At 42.5% G+C, this 14,474-nt stretch overlaps 2 protein-coding genes and 1 pseudogene across 3 annotated transcripts in view; 1 reads left to right on the top strand and 2 right to left on the bottom strand.

The window, feature by feature from the left end:
* LOC119910112 (nucleotide-binding oligomerization domain-containing protein 1-like) overlaps window positions 1–14,474 on the top strand; it is a 1,078,472-nt gene that overhangs the window by 1,009,555 nt on the left and 54,443 nt on the right. The gene's annotated exons all lie outside the window — the stretch shown is intronic.
* Window positions 1–14,474, bottom strand: part of LOC119903097 (NACHT, LRR and PYD domains-containing protein 12-like) — a 242,149-nt gene that overhangs the window by 179,213 nt on the left and 48,462 nt on the right. The gene's annotated exons all lie outside the window — the stretch shown is intronic.
* The window catches only part of LOC119905742, a 60,188-nt pseudogene that overhangs the window by 42,214 nt on the left and 3,500 nt on the right, over window positions 1–14,474 (bottom strand).

Genomic DNA, 14,474 nt, shown 5'->3' with positions numbered 1-14,474 from the left:
GCAACTTTTTATTTCTAATGGAAACGGACTTCTTTTTGCAATCAGTGGACTCGCCCCTGCTGGCTGTTAGAGAGAATGCAGGTTTAAGTTCCCTCTGCATGGTTTCACTTTCAGACCCAGAGGTTGCTGCTTGATTAAGAAGATTAGAGAAATAACATTTGACCACTTTTCACGCAACTACAACGGTGGATTGGATAACGGTGCGCGCCATGAGCTGCAAAACAACTGCAGGATGTTAAGTTTCTAACTTTAAAAGATGTGGTATTCTGCTCATTTTCAGGTTCAAAATCTTAATTAGGGGTTGTACCAGAACAGGTTTACATGCTTATATTTTCAAAACACACCATATTTTCCTCATACTGCACATTGCTGCAGCTCCTCTTTTCACCCTGTGTGTTGGACACTCCTCTCTTGAGCTACAGAGTGATGCATCTTACTTGTACAAAATCTTTGTTGGGAGTTGCACATGCGCAGTTCCCAGGTAAGGACTACTAGCCAATCAGAAGCAGAGAAGGGCGGGTCGTAAGAAACAAGGTAGTTTGATCCAAATCGAAGCCGCTTCAGACTGAGACCCTAACCTAGCAGATGGTAGAAGTTACTCTCAAGTCCACAACATCATTGTTCCACATCTCACCATCAGGACTAAACGTTGAACTGTTGCCGAAAACTGATTGCCGTCTGCTGGAGCTGTATTGTCCAGTCCCTTCAATCACTTTCTGACAAGTGAAATAGCCTACTGCATTTTTTGGGTTGTATTGGCCATTTAAAGGTATTGTAACAGGTAAAAAGAGTGGATTGGTTGGTAGGTCTACACAGCAAGTAAAATAGGATAACTGCAAAATTATCTTCATTTTATATCTAAGTTGGCAGTAAGTCATGTTAATTAGGCTACAGCCTGTTTTCCAAATATAAACAAAGATATTACACATAGGCCTACCAACATCACTTTTCGGCAGACGATCACTTTTCGGCACGACACCAGTGTTCTGACGATCTATGCTGCCTCGCCGAAAAATGCTACCATAGCGCAAATCGATAGACTGGACTCTACTCGACTCTGCTCGACTCTACTCGACTCGACTCTACTCCGTTTTCCATTGCAGATAGTACCCAGAGATAGTACGTAGCTTGTCGTCATAGCGACGCCACACACACCTGCCGCGACGTAATGTTCAATGCGACACACACACCAGCGATCCACACAGCTTTCTCTTTAAGTTAAACCGTTTCAACCTTCCTCAGGATGTAAAGACAGATAAGCGGTATGAAAAGCTTCCAGCTGTGTTTTCTCTGCCGTTGTTGCTGCAGCGGTCTGTGTGACGGCGGGAGCAGAGGGCTCTGTGATTGGGCGGCTGGCCGGCCTCACGCGCTCCTCCCGCGGGTCACAGCAGGCTTCCCCCGCCGCCACTCGCGGAGCTCCTCAACTCCCAAAATATTCAAGCATTTTTGTTCCGCCATCACTTCTCGTAAAACTGTCAATATTCAAAATCTACACAGCTGATTTCACCTCAAAACTTCTCAGAAGTGGATGAAATAAAGTACGAAACAGCAAAATATAAAACTTCCTGTTGCTGCCTCTGTCTGGCGCAGCAATGATGATGCAGTGAATAGTGAATATTCTTAGTCGTGTTTTCACGTTACATTTTAGTTTCCCTCAGCTCGCTTGGAACCTCGACGGAGGAGATATGAAAAAAAGTACCTGGAAGCAGGTACAGGTGCAACATTTCTACAATGGAAAACCAAACAAAGGCGAGTGGAGCCAAAGGGCCTCCCGCTCAGACTAGCTTGGTTTGAGGGCGTGTCTGACCCCGCTAGCCGCTTGGCGAGCTTTATGACGCGTTTTCATTGTGACGTCAAGGGCTGGACTACAAACGAGCTGTTTTCAAGCGTTCAGAGCAGAGTTTTCTGTGGGAGATGGGAACTCCCTTTGGGCTGGACTTTGGGCTTTTTTACTTTGCAAACCTGTTACATGCACAAAAAAGAATATAACTCAATGATGGAGAGGGGAAAAGCCAAAAAGCATAATACCACCTCTTTAAAAAAAGGAAATAACAATGTTTTGATCAGGCCAGTGAGTTGCTAGTTCAACTGTCTCGACTTTTTCCTGGCCCCGGGCCACCGGGCCATTGGGCCACCGTTATTGTCAAGCCCTCTATTTAGATTGCTAGATATCTGTATGCCACTGATCGATGGCTGATTTGCCCCCAGTCACAACCCAACTGTCTGAGTTCGGGCTTTAAATTGTGTAGTGTGAACTAGTCTTGACTGCGGATTATAGCCTCTCATAGCTTAACTGTAACTTTACTTGGCTAAACACAGGACTGTGTAGCTTTTGATCAATGCACATTTTTCACTGAGATTTATTCCTGTGACCCTTTAACTTGAGGTTATCGTGTTCTCAGCCAACGCCACACTTGCAGAAAGAAACTTAACGTTCCCACTGCACATGCTTTCTTTGTTCTACACCTGTATCCAGGCTTGTGCACACCAGCCATACAGCTGAGAACAAAGACACACTGTCTATCACACACACACACTCTTCTTTTATCTTCTATCTGGTGAATATAACTTTAAGTAAAAGAGATGAAAGTGATTCGATCCCGGGTAAGAGGGCAAACAAGGTTATTTCTCAAAATGACAGTTATTATATTGTTATTATTACATATTATTACCAGACAATTATCATGTTCATTCCTGGAGATGTTCTCCTTGGAGATCTCCTACAAAAATATTTCCGTTTTATGTTTAGTTAGTGTTTCTCTTCTGAGCAAAAGAAAAAGGCTTCCTACATGTGTGATTGTTCATATGATCATATCAACACTCATGTAGGAGCCATTTTAATGTTGTACGTCACCGTTTGGCCAGTAGGTGGTACCATAGTGCCGGCATATCTAATTGGGGCTCATCTACTTAGGAGGGCAGGTGCAACCAGGCACAGGTGTTGCCCGAGGGAAAGGCCAACTAGTTTTTGACCTCCACAGATGCAGCTGCTGTGGCTGGTGCAGCAGGAGTCAGTGGATTCCTGGCCTTAGCCGTTACAACTCATATCCAACATTAACCAAAAAGACCTCCTCTATCAGACAGTCTGTGGCTGCAGCAGGCCTCTTCATACCTGAGAGTGTCCAGTCTGCAGTGTGGATCCTCCTGTTTAGCAGACAGCAGCTTCACTCCTGAGTCTCCTGGATGATTGTAGCTCAGGTCCAGCTCTCTCAGATGGGAGGGGAGAGCTGAGGCCAGAGAAGCACAACCTTCCTCTGTGATCAGACAGCCTGACAGTCTGGAAACACACAAAACGACACAAACATGAACCCTCTGTGAACAAGAGGCGGTAAAGTTTTTCTGTTTGTTAGTTTTTTGTTCAGGTACATTTTTGTTCCAGATGAAAATTTTAAACAAATCTTTAAAATAATTTGTGGCATTTAATATAAACAGCAAACAACAGAAAATCACTAGAAATTTTAATGTAAAGTAATTCTCTGAGTCTAGAAACAACTGCCAAAGTTCAGGTTAAGGTCCTTGACAAGTCATATTAGCAGACAATCCTACACAAGTTAGCCGTTTATCCACTTATGTGAATCAGATTTTAAATAGCCATCAATTGAGTGAGTTAATCAATCCTGACCTGAGCGTTTCCAAAGTACAATGTGGACTCTTTAGTCCAGCACACATCAGCTTCACTCCTGAATCCTGCAGGTTGTTGTTACTCAGGTCCAGCTCTCTCAGACTGGAGGACTGGGAGCTGAGAACTGAGGACAGAGCTTCACAGCTTCTCTCTGAGAAGTTACAGCCACTCAGTCTGGACAGGAAATAATCGAGACCAACAAGACAACAAACATTTGTTTTAAAACACTGAGTTTGGACTTTTGCTGATACAATATCTTTTCAGCAAGTGTTAAGATCTTTGTTGTTTTACTCTAAACATGTTGTAGATATGAGAATTAACTATCTTTGTACCAGTAATAAATAAACCTGCAATGATCAAAAATTGTATATTATTAAACATAAATGAGGTTTCCCATCTCAGCCAGATTTCTTTCTTCGTGCTGTATGTTAATCTGAATTACAACAAAATACATTAGAAAATTCAAAGATTTTTTGTTCTGTGAAATGAAAAGATGTTTAAATGGAGCTTGATATTTACAGAAATAACTTAAATAGTTTAAGACAAACTGTAACTTTATCTGACCTGAGCGTTTCCAGTTTACAGTGTGGACTCCTCAGTCCTGCAGACAGCAGCTTCACTCCTGAATCCGGCAGGTTGTTGTTACTCAGGTCCAGCTCTCTCAGACTGGAGGACTGGGAGCTGAGAACTGAGGACAGAGCTTCACAGCTTCTCTCTGAGAAGTTACAGCCACTCAGTCTGGAGAGGAAATACCATTTGTTTTAAAATGTTGAGTCTCAAAACTACACTGTATATAATCTCTTCTCAGCACATGTTAAAATCTTTGCTGTTTGACTTTGAACATGTTGGAGATGTGGCAACTAATCTTGACTGAATGAGGAATAAACAGACGACCAGTGGAACTGTAACCCCAGCTCTCAAAGAAGAGGAGTCAGTGCGCATGTGTGTAGTGGCAGAGGAGGAACTAGGGCTGATTTATTGGCTTTACTGGTGTTGTGCAGAGTTGTCGGCACCTCACGGGACGTTCGGATCATTTATCACCATTGATGAACCACACAAAGATTATTATATCAGTTTTAGACAGTTACTTGAAATGGAGCCGCTGTTGGGAATTATTTTGGAGCATTATAGCCTAAATTGTTATCATTAATTACTAGAGCAATGGTGGTCTACACTGTCATCATTTAAAGTGTTATTTTATAGTGTAAAGTTAGATCACAGTGTTAAAACTCTACAGCTCTGAGTGTGTGTGCTTTGGGAGAAAAGGGAGGGAGCACAGTGAGGCAGCATCAAAAACACCTGCAAAGGAAAATATAGAAGCAGATTTTGTGCAAATTGTATTACAAAACGTACAGTCCATCACAGTAAGAATGTCCTGTTTCTAGCACAGAGCACAAACAACACCAGTTTATTCCATAAAAGTCAGGTTATGGATGAAATGGCATGATCAAGCAGAGAGCATGCAGAGGACACAGAGAGGAGGAGCAGGCAGTCAGGGACTTTCCCACCAAATGTTTAGGCACGTGAAAATCTTGGACTTTCCCAGACTCAGGTGCAGTAGGAAAGAGAGCCAAGAGATGATGTGAAGCCAAGAAACAGAGCTATAAAAGGAGGTCCAGAAGGAGGTTGTTACATGGTTTTCATGTCGACTCGGGTCTCTGTCCTGGTAACAGAATGGGACTCTATTTTGCACCGATCTCTAAAACACTCCGGTGGAACTTTTGTATTCTAATTGGTGTCTATTTTTGTTGATAATAAAAATGTTGGTAAAAGTTCAAGCTTTCTTATCTGGCCCAAGTCTTGAATTTTTACACGACATTACCGCGAGGAAGCGCGATGTGTGGCACGCAAAACTCTGCACAGGACCGGTGAATAGCAGGCGAGCAGAGAGAAAATGATCAACAATAAGCCTCAGTTTATTTGTAGTTTAGAGTGTAAGTTACAGTGACTATTAAATAGAGACTGCAGCTCTGCAGCTTCTCAAGATTAAACCGTGTGTAACCCTCGCTGCTCACAATCACCCTGCACAAGCACGTACATGATTCGACTATAGGCAGGACTTGACAATTCTGATTCGGCTATATATAGTTCATATTTCATTCTGAACAATATCTGAATTACAACAAAATGCAAGCTACACATGATCACAGCTACTATCTGAGTGGTTATACAGACTCAGGCTGGAGAGACATCACTAACTAAATAAATAAGGTATTTATTTTTTCCTCCTGTTGAAAGATAGCAGAGTATTTATTGATGAATAAATCTCACTTACAGAACTTTCTTGGAGGCTCTGACCACTGCCAGCAGCCTCAGAAGAGCCTCCTCTGAAGCAGAGAATTTCTTCAGGTCAAACACGTCCAGATCTTTTTCTGAAGACAGTAAGATGAAGACCAGAGCTGACCACTGAGCAGGAGAGAGTTTATCTGTGGAGAGTCTTCCTGAACTCAGGGACTGTTGGATCTGCTCCACTAGAGAACGATCATTCAGTTCATTCAGACAGTGGAACAGATTGATGCTTCTCTCTGCAGAGGGAATCTCTTCGATCTTCTTCTTGATGTACTCAACTGTTACCCGTTTGGTCTCTGAGCTACTTCCTGTCTGTGTCAGCAGGCCTCGTAGGAGAGTCTGATTGGTCTGCAGTGAAAGTCCCAGGAGGAAGCGGAGGAACAAGTCCAGGTGTCCATTTGGACTCTGTAAGGCCTGGTCCACTGCACTCTGGTAGAACTGTGGTTGCCTCCAAATAATTTTCTTAATTTAGACCATGATTGTTCTTCTGCCAGCAGATTGACACCAGAGTTGATGAAGGTCAGATGGACATGAAGAGCAGCCAGAAACTCCTGAACGCTCAGATGGACGAAGCAGAAGACCTTGTCCTGGTACAGCCCTCTCTCCTCTTTAAAGATCTGTGTGAACACTCCTGAGTACACTGAGGCTGCTCTGATATCGATGCCACACTCTGTCAGGTCTGATTCATAGAAGATCAGGTTTCCTTTCTGCAGCTGCTCAAAAGCCAGTTTTCCCAGAGACTCAATCATCTTCCTGCTCTCTGGACTCCAGTGTGGATCTGTCTCAGCTCCTCCATGATACTTGATGTTCTTCACTTTGGACTGAACCACCAGGAAGTGGATGTACATCTCAGTCAGGGTCTTGGGCAGCTCTCCTCCCTCTCTGGTCTTCAACACCTCCTCCAGAACTGTAGCAGTGATCCAGCAGAAGACTGGGATGTGGCACATGATGTGGAGGCTTCGTGATGTCTTGATGTGGGAGATGATTCTGCCGGCCTGCTCCTCATCTCTGAACCTCTTCCTGAAGTACTCCTCCTTCTGTGGGTCAGTGAACCCTCTGACCTCTGTCACCATGTCAACACACCCAGGAGGGATCTGATTGGCTGCTGCAGGTCGTGTGGTTATCCAGAGGCGAGCAGAGGGAAGCAGGTTCCCCCTGATGAGGTTTGTCAGCAGCACATCCACTGAGGTGGACTCTGTAACATCAGTCAGGATTTTAGTGTTGTGGAAGTCCAGAGGAAGTCGACACTCATCCAGACCGTCAAAGATGAACACAACCTGGAACTCTTCAAACCTGCAGATTCCTGCTGCTTTGGTTTCAGTGAAGAAGTGATGAACAAGTTCCACCAAGCTGTACTTTTCCTCTTTCAGCACATTCAGCTCTCTGAAAGTGAATGGAAATGTGAACTGTATGTCCTGGTTGGCTTTGTCTTCAGCCCAGTCCAGAGTGAACTTCTGTGTTAAGACTGTTTTCCCAATGCCAGCCACTCCCTTTGTCATCACTGTTCTGATTGGTCGATCCTTTCCAGGTGAGGGTTTAAAGATGTCTTCTTGTCTGATGGTTGTTTCTGGTCTGTCTGGTTTCCTGGATGCTGTTTCAATCTGTCTGACCTCATGTTCATCATTGACCTCTGCAGTCCCTCCCTCTGTGATGTAGAGCTCTGTGTAGATCTGGTTCAGAAGGGTTGGGTTTCCTGCTTTAGCAATCCCCTCAAACACACACTGGAACTTCTTCTTCAGGTTAGATTTAAGTTTAGGCTGACAAACTGAAGAGGGAGTTCCTGAATGAACACACAACAAAAAATATCAGTAACCTTAAGATAAAGCCAATATTTCACCATTTCCTAAAGAATTAGTATTTGAACATATTTCCCTCCATCTCATGAGACATCAGTAAATGTCCTGTTTATCCAGCAGGTTAAATCTTTAGAGAAATCCTCTTACTGCTCTGCAGACTGTCAGCCAGCTCGTCCTGCTTCATTTTCCTCAAGAAGCACAGTGTGGTCTTCAGAAAAAACACTTCCTCATCCTCCCGCAGACTCTCTAAGCATTGGTCATCTGAACTCAGAGCCTTCTTGAACTTCTTCAGTTCATTATTCATAAAGGTTTTCATTTTCTCCTCCAGCAGCTGGAACAGAAAATTATATGAATGACACAATCAACCTAAAATCACAGAACCAAACATCAGATCCATGTTGGACAGACTGACAATCCACTGGTCTAAAAACTGCAGCCTGGAGATTATTGTGAACAGAATAGATGGAAAATGAGTTGTTGTACATGTACAGACCATAAATATGGAGTCCAGGTGTGTTTGATGCTGCTGGGCAGACTGACCAATGGGAACCTCTGAACTCTCCTGGTCGACTCTGGAGGAATCATGAAGAATTAGTCTCATTATGTCTGTCCACACAGAGATAAACACGAGGTAAAGGTTTGTTTAGTTTTGTGGTGCAGCAGTGTTGTTAGCAGGGGAATTGCAGAGCGTCCTCTGGTGGCCAAACTATGCAACACTCATGACATGAGTGAAGGATACAACTCTGTTTTGGTTAAATTGTCATTAATTGGTTGTTATAAACGCTGATACCTACAATTAGCTCATATCAAACGATAATATCAGCACGCTGAAACTGAAGAATGTGTTCAGAGTAGAGCCGATAACATCAGCTGATATGAGCTAATTGCATTTAATCAGCATCGGCCGTTTATAATGGCAGAAATATGACAATTAAAAAGAAACCTCGAGTCAGATCCTTCACTCATATCATGGGTGTTGCATATTTTGCCTACAGGAGGGCGACCAGGGGCCTGTACCACGAAGTGAGTCCAACATACCCAGGATATGTTTTCGTTATCTGGTTTAACTAACCCTAACAATCGCGATCGGGATAAACGGTAACACGAAGCTGGTTATCAACTCAGTAAGTCAACCCAGGGTTTCCCAATCCAGCCGTGAGCGCGTTCACATAAAAGAGGCTGTGTTAGCAGCAGATGACCAATCAGACATGAACAAGTCCACTGGCAGCAGAGCGTCATATTTTATGAAAGAGGATTAAACTGTAACACTACAGAAATACGACAGTAGCACGCCAGTGTGAACGCCTAAATTAATAGGCGTAGCCATAATATTGCGTTGATAAAAAGTGTTCTCATGAGCTGTATGAAAATATCAGCCACATTCTTTCAGCTCGCCTGTGTGTCGGCGTTTCCACAGTAAAAGACTGAATAAGTGGTCGTTCCCCCTCACTTTAACAAAGTTGTCAAAAATGAGATTAATTTATTTAACTCACTCAAAAGTGTCCAAACATTGTTCTAAATTAACTTCATAAAGCAATGAAACAAAAACTCCATTCATGCCATAAAATGTGCTCAGATAATGTTTGAAAGACTGAATCTCAACATTTAGGTGACTGGAAACTCACAACATGACTACAGTCTCTATAGTAGGCCTAAGAAAGCTATATTAACCTACAATAGATGGCCTACATTCATATTAAAATGTAGTATTTCAATATCCCTACCAAACTGCTCATAATATTTAGCCTCACATGAGAAAAATAAAACCTATTTATTTTAACGGCTGCGTCAGGGTGTGTGAGAAACAAACTGGAAGCAAATAAAAAATATCAAACACTTTTCAAAGCAGCAAGTAGGCTTATCCTGCTGTAAAAACCTGTAGGCAACAGTAACCGAAGGCTTTTAATCAGTCTCTGTAGGATTATATCGCAGGTTAGCCGTTCAGCATAAGTTACCATGGAGATCTACCCCGGTAAGAAGTGAACCACCAAATGTGGACAGTTCTTGTGAACTACACACATTTGTCTCTCGTTCATCACTTTGATATATTCTCTAAAGTCATGTAACGTTACAAGCTAAACATTTTATGTGTTTATCTTAATAGACCACATGTTTTCAAAAACAAAAATACACATGCTTATTCTCTCTCTCTGTTTACAGGCTGCTGAAAAAGTTCCTGCAACAAATATTCATTGATGTGCAATTGTTTACACGTTCACTTTTTGAGACTGTAAATCGACTTTATTAACATAATCCATTTAGGAAAAGGTTTTAAAGCCCACATACATACCAGCTTTCAATATCAGCCTGTTCTAAGTGGAGTTTATACAGTAATGGGGTCTACTATCCAAATCATTCTCTAAATCTAAATATCGGCTCTTTTTCACTTTAATATCGGCATCAGCCCCCAAAAACCCATATCGGTCATTTTCATTAATTATAATGTTGTAAAATAAACTGAACAAACTTCAGTTCAGGCAACGTGGAAAATGAGTTGGCTGGAAAACTACTGCAGCGCAGAACATGCAGCGCTGTAGCTCCCACTGAGGTCTGAAACAGTAACCTTTACTTTTGTTTTCCTTCTTAATGAAAGTGCTTTTTCAAAGTGTCCCTGTGGACATCAAGTCTTTGGACAGGTGTAAGCAGGGTTAGTTAAATTTAAGACATTTTAAGACCTTTTTCATACCACCTCATAGGGCTGCACGATTTGGAGAAAAAGTCATATTGCGATTATTTGTGAATCGATTATAATGGAACACATGGTGCTATGAGTCTGCTCGCTTACTTATCAAGGAATGCGCAAAATACTGATATTTTGAAATGTGTATTTCTCAACTTGAACAAAGTTAAACAATATTTCTAACAATAACAAGGAAAACAGGTGTAAAACAGAACAAGGGGAGCGTGTTGCTCTACAGGAGGCAGCTAGAAGCAGCACATATCGGCACCTCAAGACTTTTTTTAATGTCCAGGCTGTGATTGGTCGGTTGAGGAAAAGTGACTGACAAGCATGTCGGCTCTGTGAGAAGTTGAACATGTTGAACAACTTAAGGCACGGATACAGCCAACGTAAATGGCCCGCGGGCCAAATCCAAACCTTCCTTATCTTCTCCCAGTTTTCTTCTGTATTTCGGGCCACATGACGACGTCCTGCGAGTCCCGATTGGTGAGGAAGGGACAGGCGATTATTAGAGATGCATCACATCCCCTTTGGCGAGTATGAGCTGTTACCATCAGGCAGACGGTACATGGTGCCATCGCTCCGAACCAACCGGTCATTTGTACCTACTAGTATCGGATTTCTTAACAAACACTGAGATAATAAAACAGAGCTGAATCTTGGAGCTGCACCTCAGTGTAGCTTGTATGTTTGTGTTGGCAAAGCAGTTTTCTGGTTGTTGGTCTGTTGATGTTGTTTATTTGCTGTATGACACAAAGTGAGTTTCTGCAAGGACTAAATAAATATCTATCTAAAGCTTTTGGGGTGTGTTTGTACTCTGATTACATTAAGTGAATCAAGTGGTGGGGACACAGGGGTTCAGATGAGGGGTGTGTCGATACACTTAGCTCACCTGCACGATTCACAATATTGAGTTCACCAGAACTAGACAAGAAAAGATTTTTACACCATTTTCCTTCAGAGGTTCTTCATCCTGTTCTGTTTTTGCATCTAAAGGCTGCTTGAAATAAAGTATTATATAGTACTGGCTTGAAAGCAGCGGGACAAGGAGTTGGGCCCCGGTTTGTTTTTTCCTCGTCCCGGTGATCGGCACATCTGGGTGATGTAGGTTTAATGTGCGTGAGCATGTTGGAGGTTTCCATTCACATAACGTTGCCCTACAACAGCACACAGACACTGTCCTCGTCTCAAACACACCTGTCTCTCCGTTGCTGTTGTAACATTCACTGACCGGGAACCTGCAGCGGGTCTTCCGGCTCCGCTGTTTCATTAGCGCTCGCCACAGTGTGACTCACTCGCACGCCGAGCCGCCTGTTGTGCCAACATCAGCACCGCTGCACTCAGCCTCGTCCCCCAACATGTCCGTATCTCTGGCCTTCAGACACTTGCTCATTCGACCAGCTGAGCCGACCAGCTAACATTAAACTTTTGTTTCCTTTCCTAACAAATGACATGGATGGCAGAGCTCGTGCACAGCGAACACTCCAGATTAAAGCTAAGAACTGCGCTAAGAAAGTAAGACTGACGTAAACAATAACGTTATCTGTACTGCAGTATAACATCCAAGTCACACCAAACGGAGTAAATTCTAAAGTTACATACAGACAAAAAAAGTATTTATTTAAGATGTTACTGCATTTATTTAACTATGAAAGGACAAGAAAAAAATTAAGACCTTTGTAAATGAAATTTAATACTTCTAAGGCTTTATTGTTAGAAAATTAAATTTAAGACTTTTGTAGGACTTTTAAGGCCCTGCGGGTTCCCTGTGCAAGAGACATGGACGAATCTGTTCTTCCAAATGTTGCTCATATTAGAAAGTAACTTGATGTTGACTTACTCTCTTCCTTTGAAATATAGTGGTGGGTCAATGGACCTGTTGCTTTTGAGGGACACACAGCTGGGTTCAGGTCCTGGTTCAGATTCATCTGCTCCAGGAATGTTCCTGTTAGACAGAGAGGAAGTTCAGTTTTTAGTCTTCAGCCACAGAAGCTGCTGGAGAAACTAGCAGCTATCAACAACAAAATGATCAACTTAATGACAAAAACTGTAAAACCCATTTCTTTCAACCTGAGGATCTGCCGTCATGTTGATTTCAAACTCTGACTGAAGCTGAAGAGTTTGTTCAGAGATGTTTCATGAATTCTAATGTTGTGAAATACACAGAATGAACTTCAGCCAAAGTGGAAAGTGAGGCAGGAGCTGGCTGTAAAACTCACTGGACACATTCAGAACATGCACCGCTGTAGCCTGGACCTGGGGAACTTGTGCTTTTGTGGTCCTTAATGAAAGTGATGTCAGACACTTGCTCATTCGACCAGCTGAGCCGACCAGCTAACATTAAACTTTTGTTTCCTTTCCTAACAAATGACTTGGATGGCAGAGCTCGTGCACAGCGAACACTCCAGATTAAAGCTAAGAACTGCGCTAAGAAAGTAAGACTGACGTAAACAATAACGTTATCTGTACTGCAGTATAACATCCAAGTCACACCAAACGGAGTAAATTCTAAAGTTACATACAGACAAAAAAAGTATTTATTTAAGATGTTACTGCATTTATTTAACTATGAAAGGACAAGAAAAAAATTAAGACCTTTGTAAATGAAATTTAATACTTCTAAGGCTTTATTGTTAGAAAATTAAATTTAAGACTTTTGTAGGACTTTTAAGGCCCTGCGGGTTCCCTGTGCAAGAGACATGGACGAATCTGTTCTTCCAAATGTTGCTCATATTAGAAAGTAACTTGATGTTGACTTACTTTCTTCCTTTGAAAAATAGTGGTGGGTCAATGGACTTGTTGCTTTTGAGGGACACACAGCTGGGTTCAGGTCCTGGTTCAGATTCATCCGCTCCAGGAATGTTCCTGTTAGACAGAGAGGAAGTTCAGTTTTTAGTCTTCAGCCACAGAAGCTGCTGGAGAAACTAGCAGCTATCAACAACAAAATGATCAACTTAATGACAAAAACTGTAAAACCCATTTCTTTCAACCTGAGGATCTGCCGTCATGTTGATTTCAAACTCTGACTGAAGCTGAAGAGTTTGTTCAGAGATGTTTCATGAATTCTAATGTTGTGAAATACACAGAATGAACTTCAGCCAAAGTGGAAAGTGAGGCAGGAGCTGGCTGTAAAACTCACTGGACACATTCAGAACATGCACCGCTGTAGCCTGGACCTGGGGAACTTGTGCTTTTGTGGTCCTTAATGAAAGTGATCTTTGTGTCTAAGTGACATCACAAAGTGCCTCTGTGGACATCTAGTCTTTGGACAGCTGCAGTGAAACAAGCGCTGCACAAACAGACGAGACTCGTATCTGCTGCAGTGTCCACTGGTAGCTCATGTTACTTCACTGTTAAACCAGCGTTCACTGAAAACGTTTCATTTAGTTTAGCTGCAGACGGGAGCAGCTCAGAGTCTGGGAGCGCTCGGTTTCCATAGCAACCAGCACGCCAGAGTCCACTGACTGATCTTGGGCTGCAGCTAACGATGATTTTAGTAATCGAGTATTCTACAGATTATTTTATTGATTAATCTAACAAGAAGAACTTTTGCTTGCCGCCCCCCTTCGTTACCGGGATCAGCTGTGTTAGTCATGACTGTGACGTTACAACACAAACTCACGGCCCAACCAGGCGGAGAACATTAAACGCACATGTGTACATATACAGCTGAAGACTGCGGCTTACTTTAGAGACCCTTCAACTCAACAATCAGTCATGATTTCAGTTCAATGCTAAAGTTACTGTTACTTTGTTTGGGGTCCGCTGCGTGGACTTGATGCCAGACCGGGTGCTTTCTGATCAGATGCTGAAGAATTTCAGTCATGCTGTTACAGTACGTTAGTTTCATTTTACGGTGGACAGACTGTAACATTACAGAGTTATTTTCTTTTAGCTTGAAATTATTTCTTATTTTAGACACTCTGTGTTTTTATCTGGCCAGTCTCTTCTTTGTCTCGCGCCATTTTCTCTCTTGCTCCACTTTGCAAAGAGCGCCATCAAATCACGTCACCTTAACTTGATCACAGCATATGTGCGATGCCCCACAGTAATAAATGTCCCTGTGAAACAGTGTGCTATATAGTTA

This window comes from Micropterus salmoides, unplaced genomic scaffold (genome assembly GCF_014851395.1).
Source record: "Micropterus salmoides isolate LMB-PRFRI ecotype aquatic unplaced genomic scaffold, ASM1485139v1 Ms_hic_scaffold_1, whole genome shotgun sequence".
Classification (NCBI taxonomy): Eukaryota; Metazoa; Chordata; class Actinopteri; order Centrarchiformes; family Centrarchidae; genus Micropterus; species Micropterus salmoides.
The sequence above is the reverse complement of the archived record's forward strand: the minus strand, read 5'-3'. Positions and strand labels throughout refer to the sequence as shown.